The sequence below is a fragment of the Acinonyx jubatus genome, chromosome X (assembly GCF_027475565.1).
Source record: "Acinonyx jubatus isolate Ajub_Pintada_27869175 chromosome X, VMU_Ajub_asm_v1.0, whole genome shotgun sequence".
Taxonomy (NCBI): Eukaryota; Metazoa; Chordata; class Mammalia; order Carnivora; family Felidae; genus Acinonyx; species Acinonyx jubatus.
The window spans coordinates 20,087,349-20,113,078 of record NC_069389.1 but is presented as its reverse complement, the minus strand read 5'-3'; the positions used below and the strand labels follow the sequence as shown (position 1 = coordinate 20,113,078).

The following is a 25,730-nucleotide window of genomic DNA, read 5'->3' as shown; positions in this document are numbered from 1 at the left end:
CCGGTCTCCTGACTCTCAATGCCAAGTTCTTTCTTAATACCAGGCTGCATTTTTTTAAAAAAGATTTTATTTTTTTAAAAGCATTTTTAGGTTCACAACAAAATTGAGTGGAAACTACAAGGAGTTCCCATACACACACAGCCTCCCCCACCATCAACATCCTGCATCATACTGGCACATTTGCTACGATCAGTGAACCTACATCGAAATGTCATTATGAACCAAAGTCCACAGCTTACTGTTCACTCCTGTGCTGTACATTCTATGGGTTTGGACAGATGTACTGCCCTAAAACTCCTCTGTGCTCCGCCTACAAATCCCTCCCTGCTAACCCCTGGGAAGCATCGATCTTTTTTTTTAATGTTTATTTACTTTCTGAGAGAGAGAGAAAGAGAGACACAGAGTGTGAATGGGCAAGGGGCCTAGAGAGGGGGACGCAGAATCCGAAGCAGGCTCCAGGCTCTGAGCTGTCAACACAGATCCCGATGGGGGCTCGAACCGCCAGATCATGACCTGAGCCAAAGGTGGATGCCTAACCGACTGAGCCATCCAGGTGCCCCAAGCATTGAACTTTTTACTGTCTCCATAGTTTTACCTTTCCCAGAACGTCATACATTTGGAATCATACAGTATGTAGCTTTTTCAGATTGGCTTCTTTCACTTGGTAATACACATTTAAGGTTCAACCATGGTTTTGTTTTTTTGTTTTTTTATTTTTTTTTCAACGTTTATTTATTTTATTGTTTGGGACAGAGAGAGACAGAGCATGAACGGGGGAGGGGCAGAGAGAGAGGGAGACACAGAATCGGAAACAGGCTCCAGGCTCCGAGCCATCAGCCCAGAGCCTGACGCGGGGCTCGAACTCCCGGACCGCGAGATCGTGACCTGGCTGAAGTCGGACGCTTAACCGACTGCGCCACCCAGGCGCCCCCAACCATGGTTTTTTTGGCTTGACAGCTCATTTCTTTTTAGGTCTGAATAATATTCCATTGTTTGGATGTAGCACAGTTTATTTGCTCATTCACCTATTGAAGGAAATTCTGATTGTGTCCAACATTCACCAGCCCCCCCTTTTGATGTGAAGGGTGGCAAGTCAGGAGTGTGAAGATGAGGGGCGACTGGGTGGCTCAGTCAGTGAAGCATCTGACTCTTGACCTCAGCTCAGGTTACGATTCGTGAGATCTGCACCCCGCGTCCAGCTCCACACTGACAGCACAGGGCCTGCTTGGGATTCTCTGTCTCCCTCTCTCTCTGCCCCTCCCCTGCTCACAATCTTTCTCGCTCTCTCTCCCAACATAAATAAACTTTTTCAAAAAAGGAAAAAGAAGTGTGAAGATGAGTGAATTATTAGTAAGGGTTACTTAATAAAGTTTTACTAAACTTCTATATTTACTCAAGTATGTGTGTGATTTGAAGCAATAGCTCTATTTTCCCAAGTGCTCAGATTCATGATTTTTGTGACAAACTACTTTGGATGGTGCAAGTCCCCGTCAAGTCCATTTATCCTGGTCCTTTCATTTCTAACAAGGGAGGGTTTTCATTCTGCTAGTAGTAGTCTTTCTCTTCCTCCAAAAAGAGGTCAGAAAAGATTTTAAGCACAGGAATGGTGTGGCAGGATAATCTATGGAGAAATTAAGTCTGTGTTTTGTTTTTGCACCTCTTGGTGGGGCAAATGAAAGAGGTAGCTGACCTTCTCTGACCTAAAAAAAAAAAAAAAAAAAAAATGGAGACTTCACGTCTAGGCTTCTTTGGGCTACCGTGTCTGAGGGCGTTCGTTAGCCGTTTTTGCACAGCAGGACCGAAAACAGAAGTTGGAAGATATAAGAGACATTTTGATAATCTCTGTAAATTCATTCCTTCTTCTCTTGGTAACTCCCCCCACTTTTGTCTACTGCCCCGTGCAGTGTATTTGTGCTGCGGGCGGGGGGAATAGCCTCCTCTGGTTGTAGTAATGAAATATATGGTTCAATCTAACAATTAATGAGCAGGGTGCCTGGTGTGGGGGGGTCCTCAGTTAAGCATCCAACTCTTGATCTTGACTCATGTCATGATATCAGTCTGTGGGTTCGAGCCCTGCATTGGGCTCTCTGCTGACAGCAGAGCCTGCCTGGGATTCTCTGTCTCCCTCTCTCTCTGCTCCTCCCCCGTTTGCACACGTGCACACTTTCTCTCTCAAAATAAATAAATTAACTTAAAAAATAATTTAAAAAAACTAATGAGCTTGATTCTGACCCTTGGCCATAGCCAGGAGGGTTCAATGGACACATGACCCAATTTAGGCCAATGAGAAACTTGCTTGCTATTTGGAGGAAGCTTCTGGACGAATCTCTCTTTCTCTCTTTCTACCTTCTCCTTACCTCTGAGCACATGCAAAAGAGCACGTAGCATCAGCTGACAACCGTCTTATGACCAGGAATAAGCTGACTTTGTAGAAAGCAGAGCAAAAATGAGAAGAAACAGGGTCCTTGATGATGCTATCAGGTGACTAAATCAAACCAACCCTGGATCTTCCTATGAACTGCCAGGTATACAGGCCAGTACTTCTCCTTTACGGTTTAAGCCAGGTTGAGTAAACTTGGGTCGTGTTGAGTCAAAAGTATCCTAGCTGTCATAGTAGGCATTCTCCACATACCCCTACATATACACATGGGACTAGCTCCCCATTGATGGTTTATGCTGGGTGTCTTGCCAGCCCTGCACATGGGAATTCAAACCCAGATTTAATTTTATTTTTTAATAATAAAGAAAGGTAATGTTTCATGTGCCCAATTTATGAAACAAAGTTACATCCTATAATATCCAGAAGGAAAAGACAATAACGGAAAAATAGTTCAATAAATCATGGCACACCCACTCAATGGACCGATACACTGTCATCAAAAATTTGTTGTGTGAGGGGTGCCTGGGTGGCTCAGTCAGTTGGGCATCTGACTCTTGATACCGGCACAGGTCATGATCTCTCAGTTCGTGGCTCAAGCCCCACGTTGGGCTCCGCACTGACAGCGTGGAGCCTGCTTGGGATTCTCTCCCTCTCTTTCTGCCCCTTTCCCGCTCATGTGTGTCATGTGCACTCTCTCTCTCTCTCAAAAATGAATAAACTTAAGAAAAATTTGTGGTGTGAAGTCTATATGAGAACACAGAAAATGCAAACATTGTAAGTGGGTAAAAGCAAGATACAAAGTTTAGTACTAAGTTTGAGCTCAGCTATGAAAAGATCACAAAACTTCACAGAAAAAGTCTGGGAGGAAACAGAAAAATGCCAACAATATGATAACCACTAAGGAGTGTTTTGAGTGATACCATGGTTGGATTGACATTTAGGAATTCCTTGGAGTCTCTGGGTGGGAACGTGATCCAAAAATGTGAGCCCAGAATAGGTAACATGAGTGGCTTTATTCAGTTCTTCTTTACCCCAAAAGATGAAAGGTAATTACACAGCAACTTGTCACAATCTACTCACTGCTCTTCTGTTTTTCTCCAAATCATGATCGTATCAGTTTCTATTAATATTTACTTAGTACCCATAACTAACTGAGCACGAACTATTATTTGCAGTGGACTCTGACATCTAAGGTGCCACCTATTATCTGGAAAACTTGGCATTTCTCACATCGGTGAGTTTAGTGCAGCCCTCATTCACCCAAGCTGTTCACTAAGGTGCAGCCTCCCCCTGGTCCTGACCGTCACGACCACCACATGTGAACATGACAGCAAACTTGAGTCGTTTCCAAAGTCGCTAAGATTTCCTTCCATCAGGGAGACTTATGTAGCTTCCAGGAAGGCCCCCTCTCCCGGGCGCTGGAGTTTTAGTGTCAGTTCCAACTCTTTTCACCTTCTTCTCCCTGCACTTATTCCGAAAGCCTGGAGGAAAAGAAAAACAGCCGCTTGTTACACAAAGATTGGGGACGCCGGCTCTAGGATAATCTGACCCATGTCCCATCTACGAGGCAACTACAAATTAGTGATATTAAAGGAACAGGAATACGGTCAATCGCCTCCCATCGTTTGGAACGTGCACTAGAATAGAATTGAAAGTCCCGATTTTGAAATCTAAAGAGATCCGATCTCATTAGAAGCGCTAAGGCTGCCCTGCCCGATACAGCAGCAACAGTAGCCAAGTGGGGCTCTTGAGCCCTTGAAATGTGCTGATCCGAGCTGAGAGGTATTGTAAATGGCAAATTCACACTGGATTTCAGAAACCCAGTATGCAAAAAAAAAAAAAAAAGAAAAGAGAAAAGAAAAAAAGAATACAAACTCTCATTTAGAATTTTCTATATTGATTACATGTTGAAATGATAACATGTTAGATATATCAGTTACATTGATTAAATCATATATAATATTAAAATTAATTTCATTTGGGTTTTTTGGTTCATTTTTAAGTGTAGCTTTCAGAAAATGTTAAATTACATCTGTGCCTCACATTTGGGGATCACATTATATTTTTTTTAATGTTTATTTATTTTGAGAGAGAGAGACAGAGAGAACGCATGCGTCTGCATGAGTAGGGAAGGGGCAGAGAGGGAGCCAGAGAATCCCAAGCAGGTTCTGAGCGCTCTCAGCACAGAGCCCACCGCCGAGGAGGGGGGGGCCATGAACTGTGAGATCATGACCTGAGCCAAGATCAAGAGTCAGACAATTAACCAACTGAGCCCCCCGGGCGCCCCAATCACATGAGATTTCTATTAGATACGTGCTGTGCGAGATATATTGCCAGGTACCCCTTATACTCCTGTTTCTATAGAAAACATAACTAACACTTGCTGCTGGGCTTCTTTGTGGCCTAGCTGGTTAGAGGCAGTTCCGTCTTTTAATCGACATAGCAGCCCCACAAGGCACACATGAGTTTGCCTACTTACAGATGAGAAACCTGAGGCTCAGAGAAGTTCAGCAACTTGCCCGTGGCCATCCACTGATATATGGTAGAGTCAGGAGATCCAACACTGGATTATCGTTCGGGGAGTTACCCAGTTGCCAAGGCTTTTGTCTCTGCCATGACTTGAAGACCTATACAAGCAGAGGGAGCGATGCCAAACAAATGCAAGCAGATGAGTTCTCTAAAACTGCAATCGCTTTGCACAGACAAGCCTCAGTAAAAAATAAGACTACACCTTCCTAGTCCTAGATCCCATTTGACAAACATATGACTAGTGACAAGCAATACAGTATTGCCTTCCTGTTCAAGCTAACCGTAACTTGGAAAAAGGTGCGGAATGGGTGCTTTTGAAGAGCTAGGCTTTCCCATTCAAAAAAGGAAGGTTCGTGTATTCGTCTAACCTTTCAGATGTGGCAGGAAGAAAAACTTGCTACTTAGCCCTATCATTTACAAATAAACAGTGCTGCTGTTATTTTTGGCCAGGTTTATAGATTCCGTGAGAATGTTTAACACTATAAAATAATGGAAACTGATTACAGTAATTTATATTCCTAGGGATGAATAAGAGGTTTGGCTAATCCATATCTTCCTCTTCAAAACTCGGTATCGTCGGACAGCTTCATTGACTGCTCCAGTTTGTGGTTTGGATGCTGGGTTCACGGGTGTTCATTTTACCTATGTATTTATTTAAAGAGAGGGCCATGCATGGACCTGATATCTTGAGCCCAGGATTATAATTCAGTTCTATGTAATGATGGACCCCCTTCAAAAATAGTACAGTCGCAGCATACTGACCAGGTTCTATAAATGCATGCTATCGATTTCCATAAACGCCTCAGCCCAATCAGGGGCTCAAAGATCCAGCCTCATTCTAGATACCATTCAGAATTGGGAAGTATCAGTTCCTTCTCCAGAGAACCTTTCCCTTGACGCTGTCTCCACTTACGAAGTATCATCCTACTCAGCCTGAAAAGCTCTCCTTTGCTCCACACAGTTTTCCTTCCCAAGAAAATACAACTCTTCAGCATTCCGTTCCCTCAAGACTCTGCTCTTTCCTAGCCATGACTCCAAGTTCAACCTTTAGGCACCATAGCCGAGGAGTTGGGTCAATACTTTGTGGTGTGGACCTTTGGGCCTTCCTTGTGACAGCAGGCCTCCCATCACCTGTCCCCGCTGAGGAGTCGGATCGGCCCTAGACGCTGATAATCCCCACTCGGCCATCCCACAAGATGAGGCAGCTCTACTAGCACTGGCAGCGTGGTCTTGGGCGAATTAGCTAACGTCTCTGAGCTTTGGTTTTCTCACCCGGGAAATGGGAGTGATAAGGCCTCCTTTAAAGATTTGTCGTGAGAGGTGGAGAAGGTACCCTCCCGGCCGGAAGCAGCTCTCACTTATGGCCGCTGCGGCCGATTCGCTGCTTTCGAACGGGACAGCACAGCCTCGGAGACACGGGACCCCAAAGTTGCAGGCCTAGATCTGCCACGAAGTAGCTCTGTGGATTCGGGAAAATTGCTTCATCTTTCCATGCCCAATTCCTCCTATGTAAAATGAGAGGGCTGCACTTGAGCTGATCTCTAGAAAGAAGATCATGAGTCTCTGAGAAGAGCTCTAACTAAAATACTCAATTATTTAGCAGTGCCCATGTAGTCACCTGCTACTATCTTTCATCGGGTACTAACTTATTCAACAGATCCTGAGGGAAGAGTGAGCACAAGCACTTTCCCAGAAGACAAGAGAAAATAATTTTGTGTTCCTTGAGGGAATAATTAACCTGAAGGGTAAAGGAAATAGTGAAGGGGGGGAACAACTACCCCCACTGTACAAATAAAAGCTATATTCGTGTTCAAAACCAAGTTCAGAACTCTGATATTATTCAGAGTGAGTTAATTATTGTGTGAGTCAGAGCTGTATTCTGTCTCCCCTTGTATAACTCCTTGTATAACCCTTTTCTTCTTTTATTCCTTTCCCTCAAATGACTTCATTCTTTCTCTCTCTCTCTCTCTCTCTCTCTCTCTCTCTCTCTCTCTCTGTGTGTGTGTGTGTGTGTGTGTGTGTGTGTGTGTGTTTCTTCTCAGGATTCCTATTGTTGCTCTGGTTTCAGCGACAGAGCCACTTTGGTCTTGAGTGAGTTTTATCTGGCAGTATAACCTGAGGAACGCCCGTTCCCATTTTTGTGCTCTGTGGCCGCACGAAAGTGGAGGAGGCTGGACTCCTACATACACCTCATAGTCGTGGTCAAGGAATTCCATGTGAATTATACTTAAGCTGAATTTCAGTAGACGATAAAAACCAGAGGAACGCTTTCTCTCACAGTTATTTGTACAGGTGCTGCCGAAGAGAGCATTCTCTCTTTGAACAGCAAGATTATTTGAACTTCCAACCTGGAGCAAGTCTTTGGCTCTAGCAATAGCCTTTCTGGCTTTCCACACGGAAGAAGACTTAGCCGTATCCTCCCCTCAAGCTTCTCCGTCAAGTCACTTACCTAATATGCTCCTGTTCTCTGTCTGCTCATAGGACTCACCGCGCTCCATGAAGAACCACTGCATACACACTGCAGAACGGCTCTGAGATGTCAAGTCACTCCGACTCCCTGGAGACACAAAATCTCTTCAACACCAGAATGAAAGGAAGAGAGAATGAGAGGGTGAGCTCACGGGTCCAGTCTCAGAATAACCAAGAAGGGAGACAGGGAGGGCCGCAAGCAAGGAGCAGAGAGCTAAGAGAACGAGGGAATGATTCCGGCCGGAGGTGACAAGCATACAAGGAGATGCGGTTAAGGCCCTGCGGGTCTGGAGTCCTGTCTCCCACCTACGTGTCTCTCTGGGAAGGCAAAGTACTGGTGCACGTGGGCGGTGGTGGCCGTGTAGCCTTCAGCCACTCCCGGCAGCAGTTTCCTGTCCGACTTCTCACCAGCACGTAGCTTTTCCTGAAGACCCTGTTCTCACTAACGTCTGCCAGAAACACTTAGAGAAGATGACCCCTTCCCTCCCCGACACCGAGTTCATGCTAAGGTCACTGACCAACGATCTTCATGTCCAGGGGATACTTTTTAGTCCCTATTTTTCGTGATCTCACAGTCACTCCGTCCTTTCTGAAAAAAACTCACTTTTCCTTTCAGTTCATTGGCTCCACACCCTCCTTGTTTTTTCCTTTGCTTTCTAGTCATTTCCACGTCTCTTTCTCTGACCTCTGCTCCTCTGCTTCCTTTGAGGTTCCTTAGAGCCCTTTCAGAGGCCCTCCTCTTACCGACTTCTCCCTTCTTGGGCAATCTCCGCTGTCCCCAGAACGTCACTTACCGTTGAAATTCTAACTCCCAAGTTTAAATCTCCTGCCCCCGGGTATGCAAATGCCTACTTGACATTTCCACATGAATGTCTCAGTGACCCCCTCAGGTTATACATGTCCAAAGTCATATGCATGTTCTTCCCACCAAAATTCTTCTCTTCCAGCATGGTTCCCTTCCTTAGAAAATGGCAGTTCTGCTGACCAGGTTGCTTAAGTATGAACCTAGGCACCATCCCTAACACCTCCCTCTCTGTCACCTCTCACGCTCCATCAATCGCCAAATCTTTTGATTCTCTGACCTATATACCCATCTCTTAAACCCTTCTGCTTCCCTCCATCCCCACTGCCACCATCTTAGCCAGGACTACCATTACTTCTCACCCGGGCTGTTGCAGTATCCTTATAACTGGTCTCTTGCCATCTTCTGTTGCACCTCAATCCATTCTTTCATCCACCATTGCCTACGTGATCTTTAAGAGTATAAATACGGAGGGGTGGGGAGTTGGCGCCTGGGTGGCTCAGTTGGTTGAGCGTCTGACTTCAACTCAGGTCACGATGTCACTTTTGATGAGTTCGAGCCCCACCTCCGGCTCTGTGCTGACAGCTGACGACACGGAATTCAGAACATGTCCCCATTTTCGTAAACTCTGCTTAGAATCCTTCAACACCTCAGGGCAGCTGGGTGGCTCGGTCGGTCGGTTAAGCATCTGACTTCGGCTCAGGTCATGATACCGCGTTTGTGGGTTCGAGCCCCACTGACAGCTCAGAGCCTGGATCCTGCTTCAGATTCTGTGTCTCCCTCTCTCTCTGCCCCTCCCCTGCTCATGCTCTGTCTCGCCCTGTCTCAAAAATAAACATTAGAAAAAAACTTTTTAATAAAAATAAAACTGTAGGGGCGCCTGGGTGGCTCAGTCGGTTGAGCGTCCGACTTCACCTCAGGTCACGATCTCGCGGTCTGTGAGTTCGAGCCCCGCGTCGGGCTCTGGGCTGATGGCTCAGAGCCTGGAGCCTGCTTCGGATTCTGTGTCTCCCTCTCTCTCTGCCCCTCCCCTGTCCATGCTCTGTCTCTCCCTGTCTCAAAAATAAATAAACATTTAAAAAATAAAAAAATAAAAATAAAAATAAAACTGTAAATATGGGCATGCCACAATCCTTCAACGGCCTACGAGGCCCTGTCTCGCCTAGCCCTAGTCACCCCTCCATCTCCTCTTGTACAGCACTAGCCCTTATTCTGTCGGCTCCAATGGCACTGGATTTCTCTTAACGCGTTAAAACACAATGCTTTGCCTGCCTACAGCTTTTGGATATGCTCTACCGATTGTCTGAAAGGCTCTTTCAACCTCAGAGTCTGCCTTAAACATCACATCCTCAGGAAAACCTTCCCTGACCATCCAGAAGAAAGAGCTCTCCTTTTAATCATTTGCATCGTACCATGCAGTACTTCATAGCACACTGCACACTTGAAGTTAATTAATAGCCATTTTGGTTTAATGCCGGTCTTCCTCCTGTGGCTGTAAGTTCCGTATCGGCAGAGCCCATGTCAGTTTGTCCACAAGGGAGGTCTCAGTTCCTAGCTGATGGTGGGCTCCCAATAAACTCTGTACAGTAACTGACTCTGAACCCTCCTGCCTGCCATTACCCCTAACGCTTTCACCAAAGCACTCTCACTGAATTGAAAATAGCCTGTTGAATCCTCCTACATTAGCTTCCTGTGGCTGCTGTAACACATCACCACAAACTGAGTGACTTCAAACAGCACACGTTTATTCTCTTACACGTCTGGAGGTCAGAAGTCCTAAAATCAAGGAGTTAGCAGGGCTGCGTTCTTTCTGGAAGCTCTAAAGAGGAATCTATGGCTGGGCCTTTTCTGCCTTCTAGAGGCTTCCTGCATTCCTTGGCTCATGGCCTCACATCACTCCAACCTCTGCTTCCCTCATCATGTCTCCTTCTCGTCTCTCCTGCCTCCCTCCTATCAGAACCTTTGTAATGACACTGCGCCCATGCAGATAATCCAGAATCATCTCCCCATCTCAAGACCCTTAGCTTAATCATATCTGCAAAGTCCGTTTACCCACGTGAAATAACCTATTCACAAGCTCTGGGGACAAGCAGATGGGCATCTATGCCTCAGAGGGTAAAATCTTTGCCGAGTTTTCTGGAAAAAATACTGAACTTTGCTACGAACTATCACCTACCATTCACACTCTGTACACACCATGATATGGACCATATTACAACTCTTTCTCCTAGATCCCCTTGTAAATTAGCTTTGATTAGTATGTCCTTGAGGATGTACATATATTCCATAGTGCCTGCGTATACACAGTACTCAGGGATCCTTAGAATATCCTTCCAGATTTCTGTCCCTTTGGTGAGGAAGACAGAGCCAGAGCATGGGGAAGGAATAAAGCCGGCGAAGCAGCTGACGTGACCTTGCCTTGTTTGACCCCGGAGTCTCCCCTCCCGACTGCGAGTCTCCCTTCCAAGCTGTTGCTTCCTTGAGAAAATGGCTGAGGGGATGGTCACAAGCTGTCTCACGTGGAAGAGTCGCAGCAAGAAGCTGTGGCCGAACATTTTTAGACACATTTATAATCTGTCAGAAAGTACACAAATACTTGACAGTGAGTGTGGAAGCAAAAAGGGTGTCGTGAGCCAAATAATTTGCATCTTAAACACTTGACTTAACGGGTATGAAGATTCTGGAGGTGAGAAGGCCTGATCCCCAAGGTGCTACCCACAGACTGTTCACCTCAGACTTGGGGTGAGTGGAAACACTCAGCCTCAGGCGTGGTCCCGTCTTGTGTCACAGCTGCCCTTACGTGCTCTCCTTGACCGTTATGGGAATCAAACAGAAGATGTTGCTTCTGGCAGCAGAGTGTCCTAAGAGTGAATCTCTTGTTCCCAACCGGCACATTCTGGTTTTTTGAGGAAGTAAAGACAGGTTTCTCTCTCTCTCTCTCTCTCTCTCTCTCTCTCTCTCTCTCTCTCATGGAATCTATTCCCCCTGTAGTAACCACATCTCAGCTCATTAATCCTTGGTCCCATCTAGACATTATTGCTTTATGGGCATTCTGGTTTCCCCCCAAGTTCTGATTATTCACCCACAAAAGATTTCTAAGGGGACAGGAAGCAATCGGTAACACTTGTTGTGTACTCTACTTACCTTTATCTATTCAAATAATAAACATCACTACTGAGAAAAGTTCTAGGTAAGTTGTTCTAAGTCACCTAACCCTGAGATGGACACACCTTTAGTGGAATCTAGTCATGATGTCTTACAGCTTGGAGGGTAGAGGTCATCTGGTCCACCCCCTCATTTTTGTAGATGAGGAAGCTGAGGTTATAGACACCTAAGGAAACTGTGCGAGGACACGCAGGTCAGGGTGTCGACAGTTTCATAAAGCCATAAAAAGTATCAACCAAGATTCTACCTCTCCAGTTGATAACAGTCATAGATTTAGCTCCCATGTAATAAATTCAGTCATAGATATAGCTCCCATGTAATAAATTCAGTCTTTCACAGTTTTAAAGTTTGGTGATAATTCGACCCAAGCTAGGCCAAAGTTTACTTCAAACCTATGAAAGAAAATCTTACTAAGCAACTAATGGTCTAAAAAGGTCACAGAACATATAGTTTACCTATGTCTAGTAACAAACTAGTTAAAGGACGTTTGACTTTAACTACACGCAACTATACTTCTGATTTTACAACAAATCGTTAAAATGGGCTTTGCGAAACTTCAGCTTAGAATCATCTTGTCAATTATTTCATCCTCATTATATACTTGCAATTTTAAAAATTGTTTCTTTTACACAATGAGCCTGAGAACTTACATTGATCAAGCCTTATTATCCCTTTATGGACTCAGAGTGAGAAGGGTTTAACCGCAGGGCTTCAAAGCAAATCAGAAACTGTGTGACAAAGCCAACTCTTCCAGAACAACTGCCCTCATTCACCTTGAGTGAATCTTGGACACTTTGGCTTTGATGAATAGAGAGGGCGGAGTGTTCGGGAATTTGTTTTTCCCCACCAGTAATGATGCAGTACTTTTAATGGCAACCCCTATTTATACACATCAAAAAACCGCTTCAGATGAAAACTGACAAGTTACTACCAAGCACTAGGTCTTTCAGATGAAGTCCTTTGCCCTTCCTGCCTGCAACCCCACACCATTATCCCAGGCAGTTTGTGTCACTCAGCTCTCGGCAAAACAGCAAGTGTGAAAGGATTTGGATTAAACTCTGGACCCCAGCAAGAGATTTAAGAAAAGTCCAATTTTTTCTTCATTGCAAAATTAAACTGATTCCTAGTGCAAAGTTCTTTCCCTCATTGAGGACAGGGAATGTTATCCAATGCTAGGTAGTTGTAAGAGAATCTGGCTTTAGGCTGGATCCCTGCATTGAAAAGACATTTTTCATGTTCCCTGTGATTTTATCTCCCTCTTCCTTCCCTTGTATCTAGGGTTGCCAGGTAAAACATACAGGGTGCCCAGTGGAAGGTGAGTTTCAGATAAACAACAAATTTTTACATATATATTAAAGTTTTTTATTTATTTTTAGAGAGAGAGAAAGAGAGAGAGAACACAAGCAGGGGAGGGGCAGAGAGAGAGGGAGAGAGAGAATCTCAGACAGGTTCCACGCTGTCAGTGAAGAGCCCAATGCCAGGCTCAATTCCACAAACCCTTGAGATCATGAATGGAGCTAAAATCAAGTATCAGACACTGCACTGATTGAGCCACCCAGGTGCCTCACCAACAAATATATTTTGAGTACAAGTATGTCCCGTGCACTATTTGGAGCATATTTCTACTTTAAAAACCTATTTGTTGATTATATGAAATTCAAGTTTCAATGGGTGTCCTGTATTGATCATTTGTCTTTTTGGCTTTTTGTTTTTCTAAATGTGACAACCCTACCTGATTGTCCTCTTCCAACGCTGTTTTGTTCTTTCTCCTAAAATTTTCTTCAATGGGCTTTCTTCCCAATCTCATTTACCTCTTTAAGGACAGTGGGTTTTTTTCTTTACCTTCTGCTCTTGTTTGGTGGTGGGGGGAGGGGGGGATTAGTGTTTAGTGATTTTGGATTGAGATGGGTAGTACCAGCCTTCTGTATGAAGGGGCTCAGAGCCACACATCAAGGAAGATTTGAATAGGGCCTGTGTGAAGCCATCTCTTCTGAAGTTCTGCCTTCACCACATACCCCTTGGAGTTAAGCATTGCCTTCTCTAACTGGTGCTTCCAAAACGTCCCTGGGAAACATTAACACAAGTTACTAATAGCTTAGCAGAAGCGGTAGTAATGATTTTTAAATTTTGTCTCCGTCTAATTTATAAAGTCTTTCTTGGAAGTATAACATGCATACAGAAGTGGGTCCAGTCATTAAGTGCACAGCTGGGGGCGCCGGTGTGGCTCAGTTGGTTAAGCGTCAGGTCACGATCTCACAGTTCGCGAGTTCGAGCCCCACTGTCAGTGCAGAGTCTGCTTGAGCTTCTCCCTCTCTCTCTGTGCCTCCCCCATTCACAAGCTCTCTGTCTCTCTCAAAATAAATAAATAAACTTAAAAAAAAATGAGTGCACAACTGGATGAATTTTCCCAAAGGGAGTGTACTCAGGTAACCAGCACACAGATCAAGAAATACAACATCAGCAATAGCACTGCTAGGAATTTACCCAAGGGATACAGGAGTGCTGATGCATAGGGGCATTTGTACCCCAATGTTTAGAGCAGGACTTTCAACAATAGCCAAATTATGGAAAGAGCCTAAATGTCCATCAACTGATGAATGGATAAAGAAGTTGTGGTTTATATACACAGTGGAATACTACGTGGCAATGAGAAAGAATGAAATATGGTCTTTTGTACCAACGTGGATGGAACTTGAGAGTGTTATGCTAAGTGAAATAAGTCAGGCAGAGAAAGACAGATACCGTATGTTTTCACTCTTATGTGGATCCTGAGAACTTAACAGAAGACCATGGGGGAGGAGAAGGGGGAAAAATAAAGTTCCAGAGAGGGAAAGAGGCAAACCCTAAGAGACTCTTAAAAACTGAGAACCAACTGAGGGTTGATGGGGAGTGGGAGGGAGGAGAAAGTGGGTGATGGGCATTGAGGAGGGCACCTGTTGGGATGAGCCCTGGGTGTTGTATGGAAACCAATTTGACAGTACATTTCATATAAAAAAAGAAGTAAATATTGAAAAATGCCATTAAAAAAATAAATACAACATTAGAAGGGAAATCCTGTCACATGCTACAATATGGAGGAAATTTGAGGACATGATACTATGTGAAATAAACCAGTCACCAAAGGATAAAGACTGCATGATTCCACCCATATAAGGTATCTAGAGTAGTCAAATATATAGAAATAGGAAGTAGAATGGCAATTACCAAGGGCACTGGAGAAATGAGGAGTTATTGTTTAATGGGTACAGAGTTTCAGTTTTACAAGATGAAAAAGTTCTAAAGATCTACTTCAAAACAATGTGAATATACTTAACACTACTGAACTGTACGCTTAGAGACAGCCAAGTCGGTAAATTTTACGATATGTATCTTTTACCACAATAAAACAAGAAACACAACATCACCAGCTCCCCCAGAAGCTCTTGAGCTCCTTTCCAGTCATTTCTGCCTGTCCAAGGTAACCACTATCCTCATCCCCGAAGACAGCCCATCTGCTCTAAAAAGATTCTAGAGTTAGTAAGAAAAAAGGTGTACCAGACCCCTTTCCTTCTGACGGGGAGACTCCTTCAAATCAGAAAAGGACCAGCCAAGAGCCTTAGGCTCGCTGCGGTGGGAGGTGCTGAGGGAAGAAAAGGGCACCCAAGAGAGAAGACACAAGCGCTGGAAACAAACACCAGCTACTTTGCGTTCTTGCCAAAGGTGAGCCCTGCATATTCATTACGAGTTTATTCACTGACGACGCATTGTTTTTCATTTTCACTGTGTTGACAACATGATCTGTAGGTTCATATTAGGGTCCCGCTCAAAGTATGCATTTATTTTTTGTTACTGTGTGCACAGCACTAAGTGCTTATTTTCTTACCGGAGTGTTTATTGCCTCTACGTAAGGCATGAGACGAAACAGATGTGCTCGCTCCTGCCTGCCTCTGAATTCCTCACGGGCAAATTCTAAACTCAAGGAAATTTAGGCTCACTTCATTTTACAACAGTAAAAACTGATCCACTGGCCTTTTTGACTACGTCCTTTTCCAAGAGGTCACCAAATGTTCTGAAGAACAAATGGCAAAACTGTGAACTCTGATCAAGAAAATGGGTAGGGGCGCCTGGGTGGCTCAGTCGGTTAAGCGGCCGACTTCGGCTCGGGTCATGATCTCGCGGTCTGCGAGTTCGAGCCCCGCGTCGGGCTCTGTGCTGACAGCTCAGAGCCTGGAGCCTGTTTCAGATTCTGTGTCTCCCTCTCTCTGACCCTCCCCCGTTCGTGCTCTATCTCTATCTGTCTCAAAAATAAATAAACGTTAAAAAAAATTAAAAAAGAAAGAAAATGGGTAAAATTCCGCAGACGATGGCTTTTTCTCATGATGGTCAGCGGATGCCGCTGTGGGCAGTGGCAATAATGACGATGGCTCAGCTGATGCCAGGAAGGAAAAATAAGGAAAATGGGTAAAATTGTTACTTTAGACCACAAAAGGTAGTGACTGGGGCAGAGGTGAACAATTTGCTTATAGTCTTGAAGCCAAGGGAATGCGATATCAGACGGTAGGAAGATATGCTGGGACCGTGGAAAAAGAAATGGCACTGTCATATCATGCTAAGGATTAGCCACTTAGACTAGTTATTGGGTCTCAGACCCAACGACTCCTTTAATAACACATACTCAGTAGCCCTCCTGTACTAACCTGAAATGAAACTCACAGGTGATACCACATACCCCTACGCATAATTGTAAAAATCAATCAACGTAACGCCCTGATAGAAAGGACAAATAAAAATAAGTAATTTATAATAAAATAACATGCACCTCAAAATGTAAACTCAGGCACAGCGATACTAGAAGACAAAATAGAGGAGCCGAACGCTTACACTGTCATACCATCACTGTGAGTGACGGTGCAAGACAAAGACTGACACAGGTGTGCCCTAGTGGCAAAATCAGTTACCACCAATGTTGCTAAGACTTCCCAACATGGTGAACAACTTTTGGAGGGTTCGAAGCAAAACTAAATGCAAGCATCCTTGTGCTCTTGGAAACCTGGGTGCTTATTTTCATCAACATGACAGCTCAGCAGAATATCTCTGAAGGTCATGGTGCCTAGGTGGCTCAGTCGGTTAAGTGTCTGACTCGATTTCGACTCAGGTCATGATCTCAGCATCAGGAGATCAACCCCTGCATCAGGTTCCACACTGAATGTGGAGCCTGCTTAAGATTCTCCCTCTCTCTCCCTCTCTCTCTGCCCCTCCCCTGCTGTCATGTGCACTCTCTCTCTCTCTTAAAAAAAAAGATTTGAAGGTCATTCAGAACATGGGACAATTTCCAATTCTAGCATCTCTGGCCGGACCCTTTAGATTTCAACAGTGCTCCCCAATCACTGCAACAACAACAAAAACCACCACCATCTATTTCTAAAATCTATCCCCACCCCAGGACGATACCACCTCCCATTTAGTATCCCTGATTTACAGTAAAACATTTTATTTGCAGAAGGATTTTTCAATTAATTTGTTTTTATTTTAGAACACGCGCGAGCAGGGGAGAGGGGCAGAGGGACAGTGAGAATCCCAAGCGGGTTCCACACTCAGCGCAGAGCCCGACAGTGGGGGCCAATCCCATGACCCTGGGATCATGACCTGAGCAGAAATCGAAAGTCGGACGCTCAACCGATTGAGCCACCCGGGAGTCCCACTGCAGAACCATTTTTAAAATCTTTAAATATATCACTGATAAAATGATCTGTTTCCTTAGCAATTCCCCCAATTGTGATTCACATTTTTTTTTTAAAAAATGATGTTGAAATTTACAGTCCCACAAAAAAAAGGAGTTTCCCAAGATCTGAGCCAGTTAGCTCATCAAGGGAGTCAATATATAAAATTACATAGCACTTTTTGGGGGGAACACCTACTTGGTCTTTTAGTCATTAAAATAACAGGCTGACAAAAGGAAAAAAGAGCAAAACCCTGCAGGTTGTCTCATCAAGAAAAGCAATTTAATGAGAAGGTGTCATACAGATGTAGGATAATAATAAATATTATAATTATTGTTTTGTCCCCCTTTTGCAGCTATTCTGTTCAGTTGTGTTTTTCAAAAATACTCAGTAATTATGAAACTTCTTTATTAGCAGCATAAATATAAATCAAAAATCCTGCACGCACTGTCAGTCCCAGTCTAGAGAGCACTGCCCTCAGGGTGGGTTTCACGAGTCTTGGGGCCAGCAGTGTGGCTGGAGCACCTGATTCTAGCTCAGAAAGCTCATTACACTCATCTCTTCCCAACTGTGCATCCAGCGATGTCAAGTTCACGGCCTGAAAGCAGCAGTGACGGAAGTATCAGCACAGAAATTGGCCGGCGCTGCAGATCAGGTCCACCACCACCACCCACACACCCTGAACTCCAGAGAGTTCTGTTAAACATTCACCAGACACCACTGCATGGGGCTGGCTCCCTGGAAAGAAATACTCGTCACAGAAGTACAAAACAAGATTTTGTTACATCCTCTTGGGAGACAACAGTCCATATTGGGCTCTCTAACGTTTCATCCAATTCTAGCAAAGTACCAAATGATGGCTCATAAATGACCAAGGAAACAAAGCTAAACAGAAACATCAACTCACTAGTATCCAAATATTTATTCAGTACTAACTATGTGCAAAACAGTCTTCTTAAATTCTTTCTGCAAAAAGGCAAGACAGACATTAAATAAGTACATAACGTGCAACGGACCAATGTATATGCTGCCAATTTAAAGAGATAATTCAACAATGACGCTAATATTTTTTGTCTTTATCAAAGGCAATATTAATATTAAATGTGCATGGTGACAGGTATTAAACAAATATTGTCTTGTTTGATCTTCACAACCACACCGTAAGATAATCGCTAGGTTGAGCCACATGACATTGCCAACAGTGGACCAATTTTGACCTCTACAAATGGTAATTTCCACCTAAATCACTTTCTCTGTTTCACAGACAAGGAAGCCAAGATCCTACCACACCAACTTGTCCAATGTCAAACAGCTAGTAAGTGGCAAACCCAGGGTTCCTTGCAGACCAGAATGGCTCCAAAGCCCCTGTGCGCCCACCACACATGCTTCCCAAACGAAAGAAATGTTAAGCACACGTGACGTGCTGCACACATTGAAAGAAATCTTGGCGTTAAACTGTTTTGAAATAACTCATGGTAATAGAAATTAAATCAAGGACATGCGTTTTGCCACATAACACTGGCTTCCTCGGTTTGTTAATCATAAACGATTAGAAATAATCATACTTGTTGATACGTTTGAGAGACTGAAAAAATATTCTAATAAAGATTGCAACCATTGTTTGACTTGTTCTTAAAAGCTCAAATTAATGTTTATACTTAAGAAATTCCACCAGTGTTCAATTTACACTTGAGAAATTAATGTTTAATTTGTACTTAACAAATGACTTTTTAAAAAATGCTGTGCAAATCATCAAAAGCCTTATATTCAGTGATTCTCAAGCTGCTAAAATGATCAGAACTTCAGAAAAGAATTACAGTCATAAATGTTTGAACCAGAGGGTATGGGCAGGAGTGTCTCAATTTTTAAAAATTGGAACACAGTAAAATCATGACACAAGACACACATGTGTATGGGTATGTATGTATATGTGTGTATATACATATACAATATATATTATAGCAATAATCACGCCTCAGATAAACCTCATTGGCTATGATACTGACATATATATATATATGATCTATATAATTCAAACAAAAGTTTCTTGAAAATTTTTACTCTTGGTATGTGGTATTTTCTCTGATATGTTTTTTTCTTTTCTTTTTTTTTTTTAGGTAGGCTCCATGTCAAATGTGGGGCTAGAATTCATGACCCTGAGATCAAGAGTCACCAGCTCCACCGACTCGGCCAGCCAGGTGCCTCTCCAATATTTTCTATCCTATCCCATTCCATTTCATTAAAAAATTCTGGCCACAACTTAGTATATCATTCTCACAATTCACTAATGTGTTGTGACCCCCCAGTTTGAAACACATTCTCTTAGAGATCTTTATTTTAGAGACCTCATCTACCTACATCCCCCATTTTATTCCTTTCCTTCTAGGTTACTGTGTTTTTTGCAACTACAGCTTTGAGCCCCCACTGACCAGCTTCTTTCCTTCCCTCCTTGAACAGATGCTTACAAATAACCTGCTACGTGCTATCGACTGGGCTAAGTGTGGCAGATGCAGTGTATTTATATTCACATCCTGGGATCCCAATGTCCATCCAATCATCCTGCGAATTAACAGCAGCTTCCAACCGTGCTTAGTGCTATCAAGGACAGGTTCCAAGAGAGGGGGATCTGGCCTCGTTAGGGAAGACTTCCTGAGAAAATGGTACTTGAGCTAAGATGTAAAGACCCGATCCAGTCTAATCTAATCTAGCCTATTCTGTTCTATTTCATTAAGAAAATGCTTATTTCCATCCCCCAATCTACTCTGAGCAACTACTAACTCTAAGTAGTAACTGTCTCCATTCACTTAGTGTGACATTTTCAAGGATCATCCAAGTTGCTGCACTGCGTGGATATACCGTATTTCACTTATTCATTTGTCAGTTGATGGACGTCCGCATTGTTGCCACTTTTGGCTACTGAGTAATGCTACCGTGAGTTTTTGGGCACAAGTGTTTGTATGGGCATATGCTTTCATTTCTCTTGGGTATATACCTAAGTGTGAAATTGCTGGGTCATATAGTAACTCTAATTTTAACATTTTAAGAAACTGCCAAACTATTTTCTAAAGCAGCTGCACCATTTTACGTTCCCACTAGCAATGTGTGCGGGTTCCAATTTCTCCATATCCTTGCCAACACTTGTTTATTATGTGAATATTCGATTATAGCCATTCTAGTAGGTATGAAGTGGTATCTCATCGTACTTTTGGTTTGCATTTCCTTGATGGCTAATGATGTTGAGCATCTTTGCATGTGCTTATGGACCATGTGCATGTGTCATCTTTGGAGAAATATCTATTCAGATTCCTTGCCTATTTTTAAGTGGGTTACCTATCTTTTTATCATGGAGTAGTAAGAGTTATTTATACATTTTTCTTAAATATTTATTTTGAGACAGACCATGCGCGAGCAGAGGAGGGGCAGAGAGAGAAGTAGAGAGAGAATCCCAAGCAGGCTCGGCGCTGTCAGCACAAAGCCCAACATGGGGCTCAATCTGACAAACCATGTGATAATGACCTAAGCCGAAATCAAGAGTCAGATGTTTAATTGACTAGGCCACCCAAGGACCCCAGTTATTTATACATTTTTTATACAAGTCTCATCACATAAGTTATTAGCAAATATTTTCTCCCATTCTGTTGCTTGTCTTTTCACTTTAAAAAGATTTTATTTTATTTTATTTTATTTTATTCATGTATTTAGAGAGCATAAGAACGCAAGCAAGGGAGAGGGGCAGAGGAAGAGGAAGAGAGAGAATCTTAAGCAGCCTCCATGACCAGTGTGGAGCCTGACATGGGGCTCGATTCCATGACCCTGGAATCATGACCTGAGCTGAAATTAAGAGTGGGACACCTAACCGACTGAGTCATCCACGTGCCCCTTTAAAGATTTTATTTTTAAGTCGTCTCTCCATCCAACACGGGGCTCGAATTCACAATCCCGAGATCAAGAGTCACATGCTCTACCAACTGAGCCAGCCAGGCGCCCCATGTCTTTTCACTTTCTTGATGGTGTCCTTTGACACACCAAAGCTTTGATTTGATGAAATCAGATAAGACCCTATCTTACACCACATTTCTCTGATCACCTCTGCAACCATCACCTCCATTTTACCTCAGCAATGGACCTTGACATCACCCAAAGCTGTGTGAACTCTGCTTTCTTAAACCCCAGTATTCTTCTCTCAGAGTAAAACCCTTTATCCTTCCAGCTTTCTCTCTACCTTGTGTCTGTCACATAAGCCCTGTAAACCCTCTGAGGCCTCCAATCCCCCAGCCTTCCGTTTTCTCCCTGTATGTCACACTCTTATCTTCCAACCTTCTCGCCTTCCGGTCTTTTCTTATCCAGCCTGGACTTGAGAACACAACACTACAAACTCTCCATTCCCTCCCTCCTCTACCCCACTGTCTATTTGCTACGCTTGTTCTGCAACCTCCAACCATATATCAATCCCTCCATCTGCCCTCTCTACTTCCAGTGCTCCTAGGCAGTGTTGAAAAAGTCACGCAATCTTATGTGTTAGAACCGCTCCTGATTCATGTTCTCCAATAGCTGCTGGGCTCTCGGAGCTGCCCTGCTGTCCTTTCATTTGACCCGCTTTTACTTTCCTCTCCAATTCCCTGAGGTCAACTCTACTCCACTCCCTTTCACTCGTGTCATTCCCACCGTGCTCTTCCTTGAACAAGCCAAGATCACTCCCATCTCCTTGGTGCTTGCTGCTCCTTTGCCTTAAACACTCTTCTACTAGGTCCTTGAGTGGCTGAAAACTTCTTGTCACTTAGGTCTCAGTTTAAATGTCACCTCAGGGCACCCGGGTGGCTCAGTCAGTTGAGTGTCCGACTTCAGCTCAGGTCATGATCTTGCAGTTCGTGAGTTCGAGCCCCGCATCGGGCTCTGTGCTGACAGCTCAGAGCCTGGAGCCTGCTTCGGATTCTGTGTCTCCCTCTCTCTCTGCCCCTCCCCTGCTCACGCTCTGTTCTGTCTCTCAGAAATGAATGAACGTTAAAAAAAATAACGAAAATAAATAAATGTCACCTCTTCAGAGAGGTGTCTCCTATCTGCTCTTTCTACTGCTGCTGCCCTCCTGCCCTCCTCTCATTGCTATCACATACCCCTGATTTATTTTATTTTCTTCATCTGCACTGTCTGGAAAAATCTTACTCGTGCTCCTAAAACCCTTCACTAGCTAGAGTCAGAGACTTGTTCCTCTGTGCCCTCATAATACCCTAGGTAGAACTTTCTTACGAACTGCTGTTATTTATGGACGACAGTTCTGCATTCCTCTTCTAGATGCCAAGCTCCTGGCAGACAGATGCTGTGTCTTACTCATCTTTGGCTCCTTCAAGGTGCCCCACACAGAGCAGGGTCTCAGTATATGCAGAGGAGAGGTATAGAAACTCATCTTGGCATGCCGGAGTGGCTCGGTCAGTTAGATGTCTGACTGTTGGTTTTGGCTCAGGTCATGATCTCACGGTTTGTGAGTTCGAGCCCCGGGTCAGGATCTGTGCTGACAGCTCAGAGCCTGGGACCTGCTTCAGATTCTGTGTCTCCCTCTCTCTCTGCCCCTCCCCACACTTGTGCTTCCCCCCCCAAATAAATAAACATTTAAAAAAAGATGATGTCTGATGTCCAACAAGAGATAATAACATAGAACGTGCTTATGCCACGATGAAAATTAAAACACAAAAGCTGCACATAGAAAGATAGAAAATAAACTAACATGTGATGCTGAGTTTCATTATACAGAAGAAATATTGATGCCTTTCTTCCACTTCTCTGAATTCTAGTTTTCTGTGTATTTGCATTACTTTTATGCTGAAATGAGCTCTAATATTTTATTTCTAAGAAAGGACTACAGTCCCATTCTTTCTTTACTTCATACAACTTCAAATATTAATTGATGAATATGCTGGAAAAATGGAAGAATGCAGAGTCAGTGATATATACAGCATCTCTCCACAAATTAATGAGAGAAAAAGACACATTGCAGTAGTCCTAAAGTGAGGCTGGAGAACAAAACTAATTTCCTGTAGGCTCTGTACCATCGATATTGTATTTCAGATAGTTCTGTATTAGATCCTTGGAAATAGGGTAAATGATGCTAGCAGAAGTAGCATTTAAATGGGGGGGAGGGGCCCCTGGGTGCTCAGTCCGTTGAGCGTCTGACTTTGGCTCAGGTCATGACCTCGCGGTTCGTAGGTTCGAGCCCCACGTCGGGCTCTGTGCTGACAGCTCAGAGCCTGGAGCCTGCCTCGGATTCTGTGTCTCCCTCTCTCTCTGCCCCTTCCTTGCTTGCTCCGTGTCTCTCGAAAAATGAATAAACATGAAAAAAATATTTTAAATAAAAGAAATAAAATAAACCAGGGGAGACTAGTGGTGCCTGGCTGGCTCAGTCAACAGAGCATGTGACTCTTGATCTCAGGGTTGTAAATGTGAGCCCTATGTTGGGTGCAGAGATCACTCAAAAATTAAAAAAAAAAAAATGGAGGAGACTGTAGGTGAAGTCCCATTTAAATCAAGGTAGGTATGGTTCACTTTAAGGAAAGAAAAATACATGAAAATTCATAAATTTGGCTTTGTTTTATAAAAGGACTCACAAGAGAATTAGTTTGAGTTCTAAATTCCCCTAATATATTTAAAACATGACGCCACTCACATAATCTGTCAGAAAATAAATTTTCCAAGAGAAAGCTCATCTATGATTCAGGTACCAGAACAAGTACGTAATACAACACATCCCAGTCTAGCAAAGAAGTGGCAAAGTTCCTTAAGAATCATGCGGGGACTTTTAAAACTTGGATACGCCTTGTATCAAACAAGTTGGTTGGATGGAGGAGCCACTCCAGCCTGGTGTTAAGTTGGAGAATGAAACATTTATAGCAGAGTTAAACCTATTTAACAAAGGAGGAGAGCAGATTTTAACGAAACGGATAAAGCTAGGAGGATGTTTCAGTTTGGGGTCCCCCAGACCTGGGCGCTGACAGGAGGATTTCGGTGCCAACAGCTCTCGTGGGAGGTTTCAGGAGACATCGGTAGGGCAGTGGGGAAGGGAGGCAAGCATCACAGTCCTGCTGGGGAACCCTGGGTGACCAGAGACACACTTCCGAGTCCCCCTGCCTGAGAAGCGAGGGCGCTGTGTCCAGAGAGAGTCTCAGGCCTGAGCAGCACTGTTGACTGCTGGAAGCTGGGTAGGTGCGCGCGAAAACAGTAAACCCTGGCCGTGGCGAGCGGGGGGAGCCAAGAGCTTCTGTGCTTTGGTGCTTTTTACAAAGTGGTTTTAGCGATTCACACTTCCAGTTCAAACTGCACAAAGCAGACTTTCTACAAACCGTGTTCTTTCATTTTTTTGTGCCCAGAGTGCACGGGGGCTGCCCACATGCTGTTGCTGCCACATCCCCGTGTGCCGGCTCGGCCGCACTCCCTAGAGGGTTTTCCCAGGTGCCAGCAAGCTGAGGGCCTTGGTGCCCAAGCAGCTCATTCCAGTCCGACCTGTTGTCTGCGGTGGATGTGGTTCCAGGCGGAACACACAGCCCGCGCTGCTGTTACAGCAGAAAGCCTGGAGTCTTCAAAGCACTGCTCTAAACAACCTGATTCACTTTTATACTTGTTGAACGTGTTCCCCAGGCAAGGCACAAAAGACCGAATGCAGTTAGTCACTCTAGAAGGGAAAGTGACAGTTTGCGATCCAAGAGGACTTTGTCTCCCCGTCTTCCTCCTCCCCCTCCTCCCCACACCCTCTTCCCTCCTAAGCAATTTTTAAGGTCCAAAGAATGACCGTAGAGTTCGTAATGTGCAGTTTACGGCATGAAAACACTTGGCAGAGGAAACAACAACAAAGTCAACGCCACCTTGCCCGTTGCGGGCGGTTACGTAATAAAAGGGAAACCTGCTGTCTCAGGCAGAGCTGGAGGAGGGCTGGGAAGAGAGCTCTGCACGTGCGGTGTCTGTGCCTTGGGGTAGGGAGGGGACACCCTTCCAGGTGTCGGAAGCCTTTGACATGGACAGCATCCGGGCCTCTCCTCCCTGAGCCATCACCTGGAACTAGGGCTGCTCCTATGACACCTCAGCGTGGTTTTTCAAAGGCATCCTCCCCTTCCTCCTGGAGCACACAGCCCCGGGCTGGGCCCTCTGCTTGGCAAGTGGGGCGTGGGCTGCATTTCAGTTCCTGCTCAGTGCCCTCCGTCAGGCGTCTGACTGAGTGCAGGGCACGGCCCACACAACGCACATGGGGACCGTCTCCAGGACTGGGAGAAACCTTGCTGGGCCTGGAGTAGGTCACCCCACCCCAGGTCAGTCCTACAGTTTACTCATCTCCCTTCTCTTTAAGTGTTTGCTTCAAGATCCTGAAAGATCATTCTTTCCACTTCAGAGGACAGCTCCTTATTCCTGCCTCAACGTGCTTCCTTTCTAAATTACCTGGAAACCCCTGACCCTCCATTTGTTAACCTACATCATTTGGCCTGCTGTACCAGCATTACCCGCCAAGGCTGTATGTATCACTCTTTCCCCCACAAAGTGGCATTACTTTGTGGCAGGGTGTCTGGGGAGGTAAAGGAGGCAAACGGTCACATTTGCATAAAGGGGGGTGTGGGGAAATTTGCCTAAGAAGCCCGGGTGCCTTCTGGGGGGAAGGTAACCCAGACCCAGCGCCGAGATTCCTTTCCCCAACCTGTGTTAGAGACCACAT

General features: G+C 44.4%; 1 long non-coding RNA gene and 1 other non-coding gene across 6 annotated transcripts; one reads left to right on the top strand and one right to left on the bottom strand.

The window, feature by feature from the left end:
* Nucleotides 1–2,292: 2,292 nt before the first annotated feature.
* On the bottom strand, nucleotides 2,293–9,016 carry LOC106986812 (uncharacterized). Of its 5 annotated transcripts, XR_008290054.1 has the most exons (5): nucleotides 7,630–9,016; nucleotides 7,359–7,483; nucleotides 6,182–6,450; nucleotides 4,860–5,007; nucleotides 2,293–3,861 (listed from the first exon to the last, which is right to left on the bottom strand). It is a non-coding gene; the product is annotated as an uncharacterized LOC106986812 (long non-coding RNA). The 5 variants fall into 5 exon arrangements; XR_003418518.2 differs by lacking the exon at nucleotides 7,630–9,016 and having other exon boundaries at nucleotides 6,182–6,414; nucleotides 7,359–7,622; XR_003418517.2 differs by lacking the exon at nucleotides 7,630–9,016 and having other exon boundaries at nucleotides 7,398–7,622.
* A 6,663-nt stretch (nucleotides 9,017–15,679) lies between these two features.
* Nucleotides 15,680–15,766, top strand: LOC113597774 (small nucleolar RNA SNORD35). The gene has a single exon (XR_003418550.1). It is a non-coding gene; the product is annotated as a small nucleolar RNA SNORD35 (small nucleolar RNA).
* Nucleotides 15,767–25,730: the final 9,964 nt, after the last annotated feature.